Here is a 17,855-nt window from a genome sequence, read left to right on the forward strand (position 1 = left end):
TCAAATGTTTTTAATATGATAAACAGAGCTGTGTTACCTCATACTCATGACCAGAAAAGCAGAAGCGGCGCCGGCGACTGTCATAATAAAAGTTCTGCTGCTCGTGAGGCGTGTGTTGCACAATCGCTCCAGTGGCCTCGTTCAGCTCCCACAACACTTGGTCCTGCTCTGCTTCATACTACAGTAACGTTGATAATCGCATCCATGAACATGATTTCTTCCCAAGTCCTATCCCTATTCTTTTGCTCCAGCTGTGAAGTGAAGACCACATATCCCAAGATTCTGCGCTCAAACTTGGCGTCATCAAGCTACGCCTTTGTTTTGAATAGGCCTCTAGCGACCTTTAGCGGACAGAAAATCTTACATATTGTACCTTTAACTATGTGTAATAATAATAAATAATAGCTATATAAATAAAAGTAAAATTAATTTTCAAACATTACGCATTTAGACGTCAAGTCGTTTAGAAAGCACATATCAGGGTGAAATATTGCTTATGAAAATGCTTATTTGAAAGTGTTTTTTATGCATATGACTTAAAGGGTTAGTTCACCCAAAAATGAAAATTCTGTCATTTATTACTTACCCTCATGTTGTTCCACACCCGTAAGACCTTCGTTCATCTTCGGAACACAAATGAAGATATTTTTGTTCAAATCCGATGGCTCCGTGAGGCCTGCATAGGGAGCAATGACATTTCCTCTCTCAAGATCCATAAAGGTACTAAAAACTTATTTAAATCGGTTCATGTGAGTACAGTGGTTCAATATTAATATTATAAAGCGACGAGAATATTTTTGGAGCGCCAAAAAAAACAAAATAACGACTTATTTAGTGATGGCCGATATCAAAACACTGCTTCATGAAGATTCGGAGCACAAATGAATCAGTGTATCGAATCTGCTGTTCGGAGCACCAAAGTCACGTGATTCCAGCCGTTGGCAGTTTGACACGCAATCTGAATCCTGATTTGACATACTGATTCATTTGTGCTCCGAATCTTCATGAAAGCAGTGTTTTGATATCGGCCATCACTAAATAAGTCTTTATTTTGGTTTTTTTTGGCACTTCAAAATTTTCTCATCACTTTATAATATTAATATTGAATCACTGAACTCACATGAACCGATTTAAATATGTTTTTAGTACATTAATGGATCTTGAGAGAGGAAATGTCATTGCTGGCTATGAAGGCCTCACGGAGCCATCGTATTTCCACTAAAATATCTTAATTTGTGTTCTGAAGATTAACGAAGGTCTTAAGGGTGTGGAACGGCATGAGGGTGAGTAATAAATGACAGAATTTTCATTTTTGGGTGAACTAACCCTTTAAGTTACTAAATACAGACTAAATGTGCCTCCAAATTCGCATACTTAAAGGTATAGTTCACCCAAAAATGAAAATTCTGTCATCATTTATTCACCCTCAAGTTGTTCCAATTTCTGCTGAACACAAAAGGATGTTATTTTGAAGAATGTCGGTAACCAAACAGTTGACTTCCATAGTATGGAGAAAAAAAAAAATGGAAGTAAATGGGGTCCCATCAACTGTTTGGTTACTGGCATTATTCAGAATATCTTCTATTGTGTGCAGAAGAAAGAAATTCATACAGGTTTGGAACAACTTGAGGGTGCGTAAATGACAGAATTTTCATTTTTTGGGGTGAACCATCCTTTAAGCACTATTCTATGTCATTTTTTTAGTATGCCTATAAATAGTGCGAGTAGTGTGTTCACACTGAAAATTCCAAACAGAATTAAAGCTGCAAGCAGCGATGAAAGGGCCCTCGCACCCGGGTTCACCGCCACCCGTTGGCCTCAGGAAAACAGTGAACAGTGAACGACATGCATGTAAGCGAGTAAATACAGGAGAATTATGGCAGAGTCATTTTAAAGTGCCACACTTCCTGCTGCCAACAGCTGCCGCTTTGACATGTAGATGTCTTCAGGCCAGGACTATTATCAAACATGAAGTTTGGAGCAGATCGGACATTGTATGTCTGAGTTACAACAACTTCCTGTTTGTGGCGTTAATCGCATACATTAGCACTTAGCCAAGTGTTGTATGATTTAAAGTGTTTCTAGTATGTTTGGTACTTCAAGCCATATTTAAATGTGTTTCTGGGAGTGAATTACAGTGCAAAGTATACAATTTCCAGTTGCCAGCAGGTGGCGCTATGACTTACTGAATATTGCCATATAGATCTCTTTAGGCCAGGTCTCTTATCGCACATGTGAAGTTTGGGGCAGATCGGACACTGTATGCCTGAGTTACAACAGTTTCCTCTTTCATGGCGAAACATCAGATTTTGTCAGGTTGCCACGGCACGCCGTTGGTGAGGTGAGGCCTTAAGATTAGACTGACCAAATAAGATGTTGATCTGATTAAATCTCTATGAGGAGTTAATCACAGTGTAAAATTTGTAATTTCCTGTTGCCCGCAGGTGGCGCTATGACTATAACTGAATATTACCATGTAGATGTCTTCAGGCTAGGAAACAACTTCCTGTTTAATGGCGCAACATCGAAATTTGTTATTCGTCACAGACACACCCTTCAGCGAAAAGTCTAGATATTCGCAATTTAACGTTGCAAAGGCCTTTAGATTAGACTGACCAAATATGACGTTTATATGATTCAAGCTGTAGGAGGAGTTTGTTAACGTCTGGAAATGGCAAAAACTGCAAACATTTTGCAGAGAAAATTCAAAATATCTTACTTCCTGTTGGGTTTTCAGATTTTGCACCCAGGAGCTGTTACATATTTCTACCGAATTTCATACTTGTACGTGAAACATAGCACGAAGGCCGCTTAAAGGTGTCCTAGAATTAAATATTGAATTTACCTTGGCATAGTTGAATAACAAGAGTGCAGTACATGGAAATGACATACAGTGAGTCTCAAACTCCATTGTTTCCTCCTCCTTATATAAATCTCATTTGTTTAAAAGACCTCCGAAGAACAGGCGAATCTCAACATAACACAGACTGTTACGTAACAGTCGGGATCATTAATATGTACGACCCCAATATTTGCATATGCCAGCCCATGTTCAAGCCATTACACAAGGGCAGCCAGTATTAACGTCTGGATCTGTGCACAGCTGAATCATCAGACTAGGTAAGCAAGCAAGAACAACAGCGAAAAATGGCAGATGGAGCGATAATAACTGACATGATCCATGATATCATGATATTTTTAGTGATATTTGTAAATTGTCTTTCTAAATGTTTCGTTTACATGTTGCTAATGTACTGTTAAATGTGGTTAAAGTTACCATTGTTTCTTACTGTATGCACGGAGACGAGCCGTCGCTATATTCATTATTAAACACTAGCAGTCTGTATAATTCATAAACACATCTTCATTCTTTATAAATCTCCCCAACAGTGTAGCATTAGCTGTTAGCCACAGAGCACTATCAAACTCATTCAGAATCAAATGTAAACATCCAAAAAAGAAACAATACTTATGCGATTAGACATGCTGCACGACAAACACTTTGTAAAGATCCATTTTGAGGGTTATATTAGCTGTGTAAACTGTGTTTATGTTGTTCAAGGCAAGCGAGAGCTCCGGGGGTGGGAGAGCACGAGAATTAAAGGGGCCGCAATCTATATATTGGTGCATATTTAATGATGTCCCAAAATAGGCAGTTAAAAAAATTAATAAAAAAAAATCTATGGGGTATTTTGAGCTGAAACCTCACAGACACATTCAGGGGACACCTTAGACTTATATTACATCTTTTAAAAAGACGTTCTAGGGCACCTTTAATTGAAAATGTAGGTGGCGCTATCGAGCCATTTTGCCACACCTAATTCTGAAACCCCTATCAGATGTAAATTTTCACCACTTCTGATGTGTGTGCAAAGTTTCATGAGTTTTCGAGCACGTTTAGGCCCTAAAAAATGCGTTTCATTTCGGAGAAGAATTGACTGAGTAATTACAATAGGGTCCTCACACCATCGGTGCTCGGGCTCTAAAAAGTACACTTTAAATACCCAGAGGATGCATTTAATCAACCAAAAGAAAAACAAAAACGAAGAATGTTGGACACTTAATGTACTCAACTCTCGCAGCTTTAGGGAAAGGAGCTAACAGATTCTGATGTTGAATGACAAAATAACCTACTGATAAGTACATAGTGTATGTGTGCATAGTTTGGCAGTGATTGCTCTTGTTCTCGGCGGTTACAGCTGTTCTCGTATGACAGTATCTGGTTGCTGCAGTGTTGTACATGTTTTTATGATGGTTTCTGCTCACCAGCTGCTGAGAAACTCCACCAGAAACAGCACAGCGCGGAGACCATTTAATGATGCATCAACACACAGACAGACAAGAGGGAGAAAGAGAGAGGGATAGACCTTCACTTTGTCAAGGTGCTTTTCATGAAACAGACTCTGTGAGCAAAACCTGAAAAGAAATAAAAAATGGGTATAGACAGAGAAAAACATGATTGTCAGGATACAGTACACCAGGGCTAGTTGGACTAATATTTAATATTATTTATTATAATAATATTTTTAATACCATCTTCCAAATTACAATTCCAAAATAATCACATTTTGTAATAACTGTTGAATAAGTTAACAGTGACATAAAGGACCCCATTTCGCTCCATATATGTATATGCTATGTATGTTTGTGTGGTTTTTCTGGGCAACAACAGTGAAAATGTTCAACAGCTTTTCAGTCAGTCATAAACCCACCAGAGTAACTGAGTGTAAGCTTTGCCCACAACACAGACAAAGCCAAGGCAGCATTGAGGATCTATAGTTGAACTTTCTCATAAATTTTAAATTCCCCAATATGCACAGCAGTGAAAACCTCTCATGGCTAATGGTGGAAAACGAGGAAAGCGGTTTATCAGCAGCACAGTGAGTGTTTGTAAGGCAGGCAGAGAGTCTTGCTGTGTGTTTAAAGTGTCTTTGAAGCAGGCTGAGCATCTCAGGGGACTGATTTTACACTATAACTATTTCTCAGCTTCTACAGACTCACTGTGCCTGTGCAGGTCCTCAGAACTGACGGATATCAGGCTGGTTTTTGTGACTGCATTAGAACAGACTGCAGAGGAGTTAAAGCCCAAACCAGACTGACTTCAGTCCTCAGACTGCTCACTAAAATTCTCTCATGCATTTCAGGATGGACTTATTAAAATGTGAAGCAATAGCTAAATAGTCAAGTTTATATCCAATTACATTTCTTGTATTTGACATATGTCAGCTTTGTTCTCATACTTACAACTTACATTTTGAAAAAGTGAAATGTCCTTGAATACAGAAATGATCAACCTTCAACTAGTTTAATGTGTGTGTGTGCTGGTGTGGATCTTTGATATAATTTCTTCACTTTTGGATGTAAAGGATAAGCATTTAAGTTGTTTAATTTCTTAGTACAGGAAAAAGTTTAGGAAAGTGCAAAACAAATTTCAGGCAAGTTTAATTATACTTTAAATTATATATATATATATATATATATATATATATATATATATATATATATATATATATATGTGTGTGTGTGTGTGTCCCAGTGTGTATCCCTGTCTGGGAAGATTTTTGGTCCTATGTGACGCTGTCTACCCATGTGAAACAATAACTTTGACTTCTTATTATTGCATTATCACTGGTTTTTATTTTCTTCTCTGTCCCTTTTTTCTCATTTAGTATTTATTTTTGTTGATTGCAACCACTGTATATATTTTGGCCTTATGTGTAGCATTTATAAATATCTGTAATCTGTGTTTTGTATGAATTTGTCATGTACCGGATGAAAATAATATAAAAACTAATATAAAATATAAATATAATAATAAAATATATATATAAAAAAAGAGAAAAAAAAAGAAAAGTAATTAAACTTGCCTGAAATTTGCTTTGCACTTTCCTAAACGTATATATATATATATATATATATATATATATATATATATAATACTTTAAAATCATCCTACAGGAAAATATTCCCCATTAAAAATCCTGACTGCATACATTCACATACCAAAAAAGGTTGAAGTCCAAACGGTGGAACGTGACCTCAATCTCTGTAAAGAAATGCATCCAAGTTATAAATAACATTTCCCTTTTGCTCTTAAATGCTTAGAAAAGAAGAATGCATAAATAAGTCCTCACCACTACCTTCTGGATATTTCGGCCTTCTGCTCTATTAAAACTTGGTGAATGTCAACATCACAAATCTGTAGGCCTATTTAAAAACAATTATACTTTCTAAAAGTTCAGTGTGGACTGATGAACATATAAAGAAAGACCCTTGTAAATTGAAGGAGATTCATTTGTTACGATTTTACAATGACAAAAGCAGTAACATTGTATTGCGGAAGAATCTTCCAAAAATCACTTTGTAGTCGATTCAGATGAAATTCCACGTTGTAGCACGTTTCGTTTTTCGAAGATGAACAAAAATATCACGTTTGTTTTCACCATAGACGCTCGTCGCCCTCTGCTGGACGGTGAGTGTTACACAGACTTATTCTCAGCACAACAACGAACAGGAGAACACCTGTTCAAAACACCTTATTATTCACAGCAGCGCCATCTTTGACTTTTAACGGGAATGAAAGTGAGGCTGCGAGGGATGGACATGGGTCCGTACATTTATTCAGTGGGTTGTACTGTTTTTTTTTTTTTTTTTTTTTTTTTAAATGTGATTCGACTGTTCACTTCTGATGACAACACAGCTATGTAGAGCTTTATACAGAGGATGCCATTTGAAAACACGGCAAGTCTATCCTTCACAGCCTCGCTTTGGAGTGACACAGGAGACCTAAAACTAGCAAAATATTCCAGGAAATCCTTTACCTGGGACAGCAATCAAGTGTACAGTGTAATGTGTCATTATACAGATATAGCCTACCTGACATGTATATACAGGTGCTGGTCATATAATTAGAATATCGTGAAAAGGTTCATTTTTTTATTGTAAATTATTTTTAAAAATGAAACTTTCATATATTCTACATTCCCTACATGTAAAGTAAAACATTTCAAAAGTTTTTTTTTTTTTTTTTTTTAATTTTGATGATTAGAGCTCATGAAAGTCCAAAATCCAGTATCTCAAAATATTAGAATATTTCCTAAGATCAATCAAAAAATGGATTTTCAAAACAGAAAAGTTCAAGTTCTTTAAAGTATATTCATTTGTACACTCAATACTTGGTCGGCAGCACATATTACAGCAAATGACTTGCTCTAGCACAAATTACAGCATCAGTGAAGTGTGGCATGGAAGTGATCAGCCTGTGGCACTGCTGAGGCACTATTGAGCCTTCAGATCATCTGTATATTGTTGGATCGACTGTTTCTCATCTTTCTCTTGAAAATATCCCATAGATTCAGGGGTCAGGCATGTTGGCTGACCAATAAAGCACAGTAATATCATGGTCAGCAAACCACTTGGAAGTGGTTTTTGCACTGTGGGCAGGTGCTAAAGTCCTGCTGGAAAAGGAAATCAGCATCTCCATAAAGCTTGTCAGCAGATGGAAGCATAAAGTGCTCCAAAATCTCCTGGAAGATGGCTGCATTGACTTTGCACTTGATAAAACACAATGGACCAACACCAGCAGATGTCACGGCCCCCCAAATCAGGCTGTAACGATATGCGATATGAAACCGAAATCGCGATACGCAGGTCCACGAACCTGTATCGCGATGTGAGAAGGCAGAATCGCGACACACCCCTTCCAACTCCCAGAGTTATCCTTCCTGTCCAGATCCAATGCTACCACATTTTTAAATTACTATAAGTATTAGGGGTGTAACGATTTATCGTAGATGGTGTGTCTCAATCAGCTCTCTAGTTCAGTAAGTGTTTCGGGCACACATTGAATCTTGCAAGCAGGTTTAAACGTTTCTCATGTCAGTCTCTTGCATGGTCGCGTGAGAAAAGTAGTGGCTTTCTTTCACCGCAGTGCACAGCAACAGCTGTGCTCACAGAAAAGCAAAAGACGCTTGCGATGCTTTGCTTTAAGAAATTCTGTGGGGCCGTTCACATATTGCGTCTTTTCCGCGTGCAAGTCAGTTATTATTTCCAAATGTAACCGCGCGGCAGGCGCGCTCATAATGGGATCAACGCGGTCGCGACGCGCATGCAATTCTCAACTTCTCAGAATGCCGCAAGCGCACCGCAGGTCGTGTGACAAGAATCAACCGATCAGCTATGGCCTTTCCGTAACAAAACATCAAAAGCTCAGCCGAACAGCTGATCATAGCTGTACATGGTGGTTTTTATATCTTATCTTCATCAATATATCTCGTAGTAAAACTAATGCAAGGGCTAGAAATCATTTATCCTTTGCAGAAACATCCTGATCCTCTTGGAGAGCTCAGTTCATGGTTGCATAGCAACGACCGACGCCACGGGAGCGCAAGCGCTTTGGAAAGAAGGAGAAGCGGTGCGGCCGCGCCTTCCACGCGTTTTTAGACGCGATATGTGAACGGCCCCTATTCATAATTCTAAGTTCATGTTAAATTTAACATTTTTTTTTCAGTGACAGACAGCCCTATTCAACTGTTAATTTGAATACAGAAGGTTTTTATTAAAATTTTATATTTATTTATTTTATTGAAATGTGATCTTGTATGTACAACAAGGAAAATTATTGAAATTTTTCATGTTTTTTTAATAAATCTTGTTTGAATTTCAGTTTCATTTTGTTCAAAATATCGTGATGCGTATCGTATCGTGAACTCCGTATCGAGATACGTATCGTATTGTTACGACCCTTTTTGTTCTACTTTTCTGTTTTCCATTGTTGGGAAGTGTTTGTGTGTGTGTGTGTGTGTCTTCTTTCCAGGAAGAAGACCGATTGGTTCCTGCAATCTAATTGGTGCCACGCCCTGCCTGGTCAGCTGACTCCTTGCTGCCTATAAAGTCTCCACCATCACTTCCTGGTTTAGCTTTTTTGCTCACTTGCTGTGTTTGCTTCCTGGATACAAACTGTGTTAAGTTAGACTGAGATTCTGTGTATGTTTAGTTGTGTGGTTGCTTGTGAGAAGTCAACTGTTATCTGTTAGTTTGCTCTGCCATTTGTTCGTAATACTGACCACCGCCTGTTATTTGACCTTGATTCTGGAATGCCCCTGTTTGGACTGGTTTGCTAACTCTGTAAATAATTGTATATAGGAACACTTTGGGGAGGTAGGGAGACCGACGCCATTTTTTTGTTTGAACTTTTTGATTGTTTATTGGACAGGGAGGTAGGGTAAGTATTGTATTTTATTTCATTTTTCTTTTGTGTATTAGGGAATTTAGAGGGTTGAAAACTAGTTGCTTTCTGTTTGTTATTTTGGCCTTGTCGGCTCCTGAAGTTAAAGTACCCCCAAATCGTGCTGATTAAATCTTTGTGCTCATTAAAATACTGTTCATTCTTTTCCCAAATTCGCTGTGTCCGTGTACTCTTTCATGTTGTGCCCTTACCCCTAGACGGGGCGTAACATGAAATTGGGGGCTCGTCCGTTGGCTAAATATTCTGTGAGCCAAATTTATTTTGCCCATGTATTTTTGTTAGTGTTTGCCTGGGGTTTTTCTTTTAGTAGGGGAGAAAATATAGATATTGGCATGACATCAAAATTTGAACTTGATAAGTTTGCGATCGCACCAACCGAGGAGCAATTTGAATGATGTCGTAAAGACGATTTGTTGTTGATCGCTGATTTTTATGATATAGCCGTACCTCGTAATGCGCTAAAAAGGGAGATTAAGGAGGCACTGCACAGAGAGCTTGTGAAGCAAAATGTCTTATCTGGTGCTGGTGCGAGTGTGGTTATGGGTGTTGCAAATACAGCTTCATCTGATGATTTGGAGGCTGTGGACGCAGAATTTAAATCTGAAGATGTTGCTCGCATAGATCCCGTTAATCCTTCGCCAAGAAACCCGTTGTCGGCAATCCGGTTGAAAGAACTGGAAGTGGAATTATGCCGACAACAATACCAGAATCAGCTCTTGCATGTCCGGGCAGTTGAGCTTGAGACACAACGAGACATCCGGCTGAAAGAGCTGGAGCTTGAACTAAAGACTGGGCGAGCTCGGCGTTCACCTTCTCCCGTGTCACGGGGAAGTACTCCAGTGGGGACTCCAGTGAATGCCTCCTCTCCTCTCCCTGCAGCGTTGCCTTTGTTGCCGGTAAGTCCTGACATTGATTTCGATATTAGTAGACAAATTTCGTTGGTTCCCACATTTAGAGAGAGTGAAGTGGACACGTATTTCACTGTTTTTGAGCGTATTGCAGTCACATTAAAGTGGCCGAGAAACATTTGGCCTTTATTGTTACAATGCAAACTCGTTGGCAAGGCACAAGAAGTGTGTTCTGCGCTGACAATTGAACAAAGTTTGGATTATGATTCCATTTTCAGCTTTCGTGTTAAGAGCTTATGAACTTGTTCCGGAGGCTTATCGACAAAAATTTAGAAAGCATGTGAAAAACCCCAGTCAAACATTTGTTGAATTTGCACGTGAGAAAACTACCCTGTTTGAAAAGTGGTGTGCTGCTAGTAAAACCACAACATTTGATCAGCTGAAAGAGCTCGTTTTAGTGGAGGAGTTCAAGAATTGTATTTCGGAGAAGATAGTAGTTTATTTGAATGAACAGAAAGCTTCATCACTGTCTGGGGCTGCCGTCTTTGCTGATGAGTTTGTGCTCACGCACAAAGTTGCTTTTCCGTCCCCACGTTCGTCACGTCGCACTATTGTAGAACGCAGTTATAGGCCTAAAACAATGGTCGCTTCTCCAAACGATGATCGTAGTTCTGATTCTTCAATGATGTCAAAGGACTGTTTTTATTGTCATGAGAAGGGACATTTGATTGCTGCCTGTCCTGTGCTACAGCGGAAAAATCAAAGGAAAGCTCAAAACACGTATAAAAGTGTGGCTTTAGTGCATGCTCACTTCTTCTGATTCTCTGCTCTCCATTGATCCCTCTTTTGAGCCGTTTGTGTGTGAGGGTGTAGTGGCATTTTCTGAATTAGACCCAGATCCCAAACCAGTGCGCATCCTGCGAGATACGGGTGCCTCGCAGTCATTCATTTTAGCAAGTACGCTACCATTCTCTCCTCAGACCAGTTGTGGCTCCGATGTGTTAGTCCAAGGAATTGAGTTGGGAATAGTGAGGGTTCCTTTACACACCATTTACTTGCATTCTAAATTGTGACTGGTGTAGTAAAGGTCGCTGTACGTTCTCAATTGCCAGTCAAAGGGATTTCCCTTATTCTTGGAAATGATCTGGCTGGAAGTAAGGTTAATTCTCTGCCAGAGGTTACTGATGTACCCTGTGCTTCTGAAGATGATGTGTTAGCACAGGAATTTCCCAATGTATTTCAGTCATGTGTTGTCACTCGAGCACAAGCCCGTAAATTTGACGATGACATTGATCTTTCAAACTCATTTTTGAGTTCAGATGTGTCAGACACGAAGGCCGCAGTTGAAAATGATTGTTCTGCAGATTTGATTGTTCAGCCTATCTTTGATTTTCCTTTCAGTAAGCAACAATTAATCAGTGTTCAACAAGCTGATGAAACACTGTTGACATGCCGATCCTCTGTGAAAGATAAGTCTGATTTGCCTAAACATGCTATTGCATATTTTCTAGATGATGGGGTACTCATGCGGAAGTGGAGTCCCGAGCAAGTAAAACATGATTGGAGTTCTGTATTTCAAGTGGTTGTTCCACAGCCCTACCGTGAGTATGTACTAAGGTTAGCCCATGACCATGAACTTTCAGGACACCTAGGAGTCAGGAAGACCTATCACAATCTCTTAAAACATTTCTTCTGGCCAGGAATGAAATCCTCTGTGTCACAATATTGCCGTTCATGTCACTCTTGTCAAATTGCAGGAAAGCCCAATCAGGTTGTGTCTCCAGCACCTTTAAAGCCAGTTCCAGTTGTAAATGACCCATTTGAAAAGCTTGTGATAGATTGTGTGGGACCTTTGCCCAAGACTAAATCAGGACATGTGTATTTGTTGACGTTAATGTGCTCTGCTACCAGATTTCCTGAAGCCGTTCCATTACGGTCTCTGAAGTCCCCCAACATTGTGAAAGCCCTCGTGAAATTTTGCACCACTTTTGGTCTACCAAAGGTTATTCAATCTGACCAAGGAACAAATTTCACTTCACGTGTATTTTATAAAGCAATGCACGAACTGAACATTACCCATACTGTGTCTAGTGCTTACCATCCTCAATCTCAGGGTGTTATTGAACGATTCCACCAAACCTTAAAGTCTATGATTCGTACTTATTGTGTAGAGCACCAGAAGGATTGGGATGAGCAGTTACCACTTTTGTTGTTTGCAGTTCGTAACACAGTGCAAGAGTCCTTGGGATTCAGTCCAGCTGAATTAGTCTTCGGACACTCCCTTCGTGGACCATTAAAGTTACTCCAAGAGCACCTTCTTGCTGAGACCCCTTCTAAGTCTCCCACCAATGTGCTAGATTATGCCAGTACATTTCGTGAAAGGTTGCATTCTGCTTGGAAGCTAGCTCGTCAGAATCTAGTCTCATCACAGTTGAAAATGAAAGTTAATTATGACAAAAAGTCCATCAAACGTTCATTTAAGACTGGTGATAAAGTGCTTGTGTTGCTGCCTTTGCCAGGTTCCTCACTGCAAGCAAAATTTGCAGGCCCATATGAAATAGAGGAGAAATTAAGTGATACAGACTATGTTGTGCGAACCCCTGAGAGGCACCGAAAGTCCCGTGTTTGCCACATAAACATGTTAAAGGCATACGTTTCTCGTTCAGACTCTGAAAATTCTAGATCTACCCTACAAACTTCTCCCTCTGTAGCAATTCCTGTGGAAGTTGTTTCGTCAGTTGATTCTCCATGTGTGGATGGTCTTTGTTTGGGAAGTTCTGCCATATCTGGTGCCCGGTTACAGAATTCCGAAACCATTGCAACCTTAAGTTCAAAACTTTCCCATCTGTCTGACTCGTCTCAAAGTGAGTTGATACAGTTAATCGGAAATTTTTCATCACTTTTCTCTGACGTGCCTACTGTAACTTCTGTGTTAAAGCATGACATTGATGTTGCTGATCATCGTCCAATCAAACAGAATGCTTATCGTGTTAACCCTGTCAAACGTGAGATAATGAAACAAGAAACAGACTATCTTGTTAAACATAGTTTAGCTGTGCCTAGTTCAAGTCCCTGGTGCTCACCATGCTTGTTGGTCCCTAAGTCAGATGGGTCCTCCCGTTTCTGCACAGACTACCGAAAAGTTAACCAAGTCACTAAAGCAGATTCCTATCCACTTCCACGAACCGAAGATTGTATTGACAGAATTGGTAGATCTAAGTTTGTAACCAAATTAGACTTACTCAAGGGTTATTGGCAAGTGCCACTTACAGAACGTGCCTCAGAAGTTTCAGCATTCGCTACCCCAGATGCCTTCTTACAGTATAAGGTGTTAGCTTTTGGTCTTCGAAATGCTCCAGCAACGTTTCAACGTTTGATGTGTAAAGTACTGTCCAATGTGAAAAATTGTGAAGCCTATCTTGATGATGTTGTATGTTATTCAGAAACCTGGGAAGGTCATTTGAAAACATTAGAGGAAGTATTCACTAGATTTGAAGAAGCAAATCTCACTCTAAACCTTGCCAAATGTGAATTTTGCCATGCTACTATTAGATACTTAGGAAAGGAAGTCGGCCAGGGTACTGTAAGACCAATAGAAGCCAAGGTTAGTGCCATCGTTAATTTCCCTGTACCTCAGACAAAGAGAGAACTTCGTCGCTTCCTGGGCATGGCAGGTTATTACAGAAGTTTCTGTCGTAATTTTTCTGATGTAGTGAAACCTCTTACTGACAACCTCCGAAAAGCTGTTCCGTTCGCGTGGTCTCCTCAGTGTCAAGTTGCTTTTGATTCTTTAAAGAATTTACTATGTAGTGCCCCAATCTTGGCTACCCCTGACTTCTCCAAGGCCTTCAAGCTGGAGGTTGATGCTAGTGGTACTGGTGCAGGTGCTGTACTGTTACAAGAGGACGATAATGGAATTGATCACCCCTTGTGTTTTTTTTCTAAAAAGTTCAATCGCCATCAATGTAACTACAGTACTATTGAGAAAGAAGCCCTTGCCCTCTTGCTAGCTTTGCAACAGTTCGAAGTTTATGTTGGTTCAAGTTCACAACCTATTGAAGTTTTTACTGATCACAACCCTCTTGTATTTTTGCAGAAGTTCTGTAACAAAAACCAGAGATTAATGCGTTGGGCTTTAATCTGTCAAGATTTTAACTTGGACATCAAGTATAAAAAGGGTAAAGATAACATTATTGCTGATTCTCTGTCAAGAATTTGTTCATAAACATGAAACATGTTTACTCTTGTGTATGGGGGTGTTACGACCCTTTTTGTTCTACTTTTCTGTTTTCCTTTGTTGGGAAGTGTTTGTGTGTGTGTGTGTGTGTGTGTCTTCTTTCCAGGAAGAAGACCGATTGGTTCCTGCAATCTAATTGGTGCCACGCCCTGCCTGGTCAGCTGACTCCTTGCTGCCTATAAAGTCTCCACCATCACTTCCTGGTTTAGCTTTTTTGCTCACTTGCTGTGTTTGCTTCCTGGATACAAACTGTGTTAAGTTAGACTGAGATTCTGTGTATGTTTAGTTGTGTGGTTGCTTGTGAGAAGTCAACTGTTATCTGTTAGTTTGCTCTGCCATTTGTTCGTAATACTGACCACCGCCTGTTATTTGACCTTGATTCTGGAATGCCCCTGTTTGGACTGGTTTGCTAACTCTGTAAATAATTGTATATAGGAACACTTTGGGGAGGTAGGGAGACCGACGCCATTTTTTTGTTTGAACTTTTTGATTGTTTATTGGACAGGGTAGGGTAAGTATTGTATTTTATTTCATTTTTCTTTTGTGTATTAGGGAATTTAGAGGGCTTTCATGTTGTGCCCTTACCCCTAGACGGGGCGTAACACGTATCGTGACCTGAGCGTATCGTTACACCCCTAATCATTACTAACTTCAGAAACTTCCCACTAGACTTCAAGCAGCTTGGATTCTGTGCCTCTCCAATCTTCCTTCAGACTCTAGGACCATGATTTCAACATGAAATGCAAAATTTACTTTTATCTGAAAAGAGGACTTTCGACCACTGTTCACTGTCCAGTTCTTTTTCTCCTTAGCCCAGGTAAGATGCTTCTGACATTGTTTCTGTTTCAGAAGTGGCTTGGTAGTCCTTTTCCTGAAGATGTCTGAGTGTGGTGACTCTTGATGCGCTGACTCCGGCTTCATTCTACTCATTGTGAAGCTCTCCCAAGTGTCTGAATCGGCTTTACTTGACAGTATTCTCAAGCTTGTGGTCATCCCTGTTGCTTATGCACCTTTGCCTACCCAATTTCTTCCTTCTAGTCAATTTTGCATTTAATATGCTCGGATACATCACTCTGTAAACAGCCACCCCATTCAGTAATGACCTTCTGTGACTTACTCTCTTTGTGGAGGGTGTCAATGATTGTCTCCTGGACCATTGCCAAGTCAACAGTCTTCCCCATTAGTGTGGCTTCAAAGAACAAGAGATACCCGGAATTTATACTGTAGGGATTGTCATTTAATGAAACTCAAATGTAAATATTCTAATATTTTGAGATACTGGATTTTGGACTTTCATGAGCTGTACGCTCTAATCATCAAAATTAAAAAAAAAAAAAAAAAAAAAAAATTTTGAAATGTTTTACTTTACATGTAGGGAATCTAGAATATATGAAAGTTTCATTTTTAAAAATAATTTACAATAAAAAAAAAAATATGATATTCTAATTATATGACCAGCACCTGTAATCTCATTATCAATGATAAAAACCTATAAAACGAGACGCTGGGGCATCCAAACCCTAATGCACATGGCAAGAGTCTAAATAAACAAAACCACTGCAGAAATGGGAAACTTTTTATTCATGTCTTTCAGGAATCCAAATGTTCAGACCAGAATATAATTCCATTTCTTTCTGACATAAAAACATTACAGCAAATGTTTTGCAGGGAAATGTGTTCAAAAACATAACCGCTGTGAAAATAAAAACCTAAAAAGGGGCAAATGTTTCGGCTGTCTGAAAGCACACACAGTAGGTCCTCGTGTTTTGGGTGGACAGTGGTACATACTTGTAAACGTATGGAATGTATTTATTTACTGTACAGACACGCAGGGACAAACCCTGCAGAAGAAACAACATGATTTGTCCTGGGGAAACACCCTAGTCAAAGAAATTATTTTATAGAGAAAAATAAAACATACAAAAAATATCTACACAAAACCTTTTGTAAAATATTTTTCAACCACCTTTAACTTCCCTTTTAAAAACTCAACGTCTCTAAAAAAGCAAGTTAAAACAGTAACTGAATCAGTCTTCGCTCAATATTTCCTTGTTTCATTTTCTTTTAACAGTCGCATTAAATTTTATGAGGAAGTTTTGAAAATGCTGCATTATTACCTTCAAAATCAATGTAAATAGCACAGCATGTTCATGACCCTATGGACGAATCTCATGAAAACCTGTCCGGTCACATTTCACTGTAAAATCAAAAGAAATAAAATCAGAAATAATAGTACGCGTAACAAAAATGTAGCCTACTTTAAGATTTTTTTTGTACTGTCACATTATTTTCATTATAAATGAGTACATTTTACCCCAAAATGTCAATCAATATATATATTTTTAATCAAAATGACTGTAATTCCTATTATTCTCACAATTGCGAGTCTTATTCCACATTCTATTTCTGAGTTTTATGTATTATGTATTTTATGTATTATGTTTATATATATATAGTTTATTTAATTAAATGAATTTTCTTTTCATTATAGTGAGAATTTGCAGTGAAAATGTGCGTAAATATGAACATTTTTAAAAACATTATTTTCTTTCTTTGGATTTTGGAGTGAAACTACGTGGCCATGTTCTAGACTGTTTTCGTGAGGTTCATCCTCGTACACTTGGCCCCGTTTTAAGCGTGGAAACCAGCACTGCTGGGAGTTGAGGACTCATTCCAGTAACTCTGGCACGATGCAGCAGATCCGTGTGGGAAGTAACAGCGTGTGGCACTGCCTCTTGAAAGACAACAGTCTAAACGAGTGAACAACATCTGTGGTTTTCAGGCTCAAGGCGACACATAAACACACACACATCCAGCTTTGGGCCACAGATGAAATGTGTGTTGTGTTGGCAGACAATCATAAGCAAAGCCATGCAAATGGCAATGTAACAATCTGAATAAAAATGAAATGAAAATTAAAAAAAACAGCTTTTATACTGCCGTTCTATTTCAGTCTAACTCCCAACACCCAGAATCCCACGCATGCAAGACCTGTTACATATAGAAACACAACAGCAATATAAATCAGCCCTCGTCAGTCTATCAGCTCGCTGCGACCAAGGCTATAAAAATATAATAATGTTTCATTCATTTACTGTGTTTCAAACATCTTTACATATATTTGTTTTTTTTTTTTTTAAAAGTGTGCCCATCATGCTAAACCTTGCTATAGCACTTTAATATACCTCTCAGTTTTACAAGGTCAATAAAGTCTGTGAGCTTTTAAAGTTAATAGTTTTTTTTCTTCCTGTGATTGTAGCACTAAAAGTAGCACTAAAAGTGTCATTACAACAAAACCCTGTGGCTACACACTAAAACTCCTGACAGAAACATTCAGCAGATCAGATCTCAGTCCTGTTTCCCTCATGTGTTCATCTAAGGCCATTGCTAATTAGTGTAATTCAGTCATATACCTGCTGGTTTGGATTGCTTTAAAAGGCTTACGGTTGAACCTCACGTAAACATGCCGCACTTCACCCAAAATTTAAAAAAAGTTTTTTTATTTATTTGCACTGTGACATTA

General features: G+C 38.9%; 1 long non-coding RNA gene across 1 annotated transcript; it reads right to left on the reverse strand.

The window, feature by feature from the left end:
- Positions 1–3,919: 3,919 nt before the first annotated feature.
- LOC125254517 lies at positions 3,920–6,974 on the reverse strand. The gene is made up of 3 exons (XR_007181684.1): positions 6,141–6,974; positions 6,004–6,046; positions 3,920–4,416 (listed from the first exon to the last, which is right to left on the reverse strand). It is a non-coding gene; the product is annotated as an uncharacterized LOC125254517 (long non-coding RNA).
- Between the last annotated feature and the right edge of the window lie 10,881 nt (positions 6,975–17,855).

Source organism: Megalobrama amblycephala, linkage group LG19, assembly GCF_018812025.1.
Source record: "Megalobrama amblycephala isolate DHTTF-2021 linkage group LG19, ASM1881202v1, whole genome shotgun sequence".
NCBI lineage: Eukaryota > Metazoa > Chordata > Actinopteri > Cypriniformes > Xenocyprididae > Megalobrama > Megalobrama amblycephala.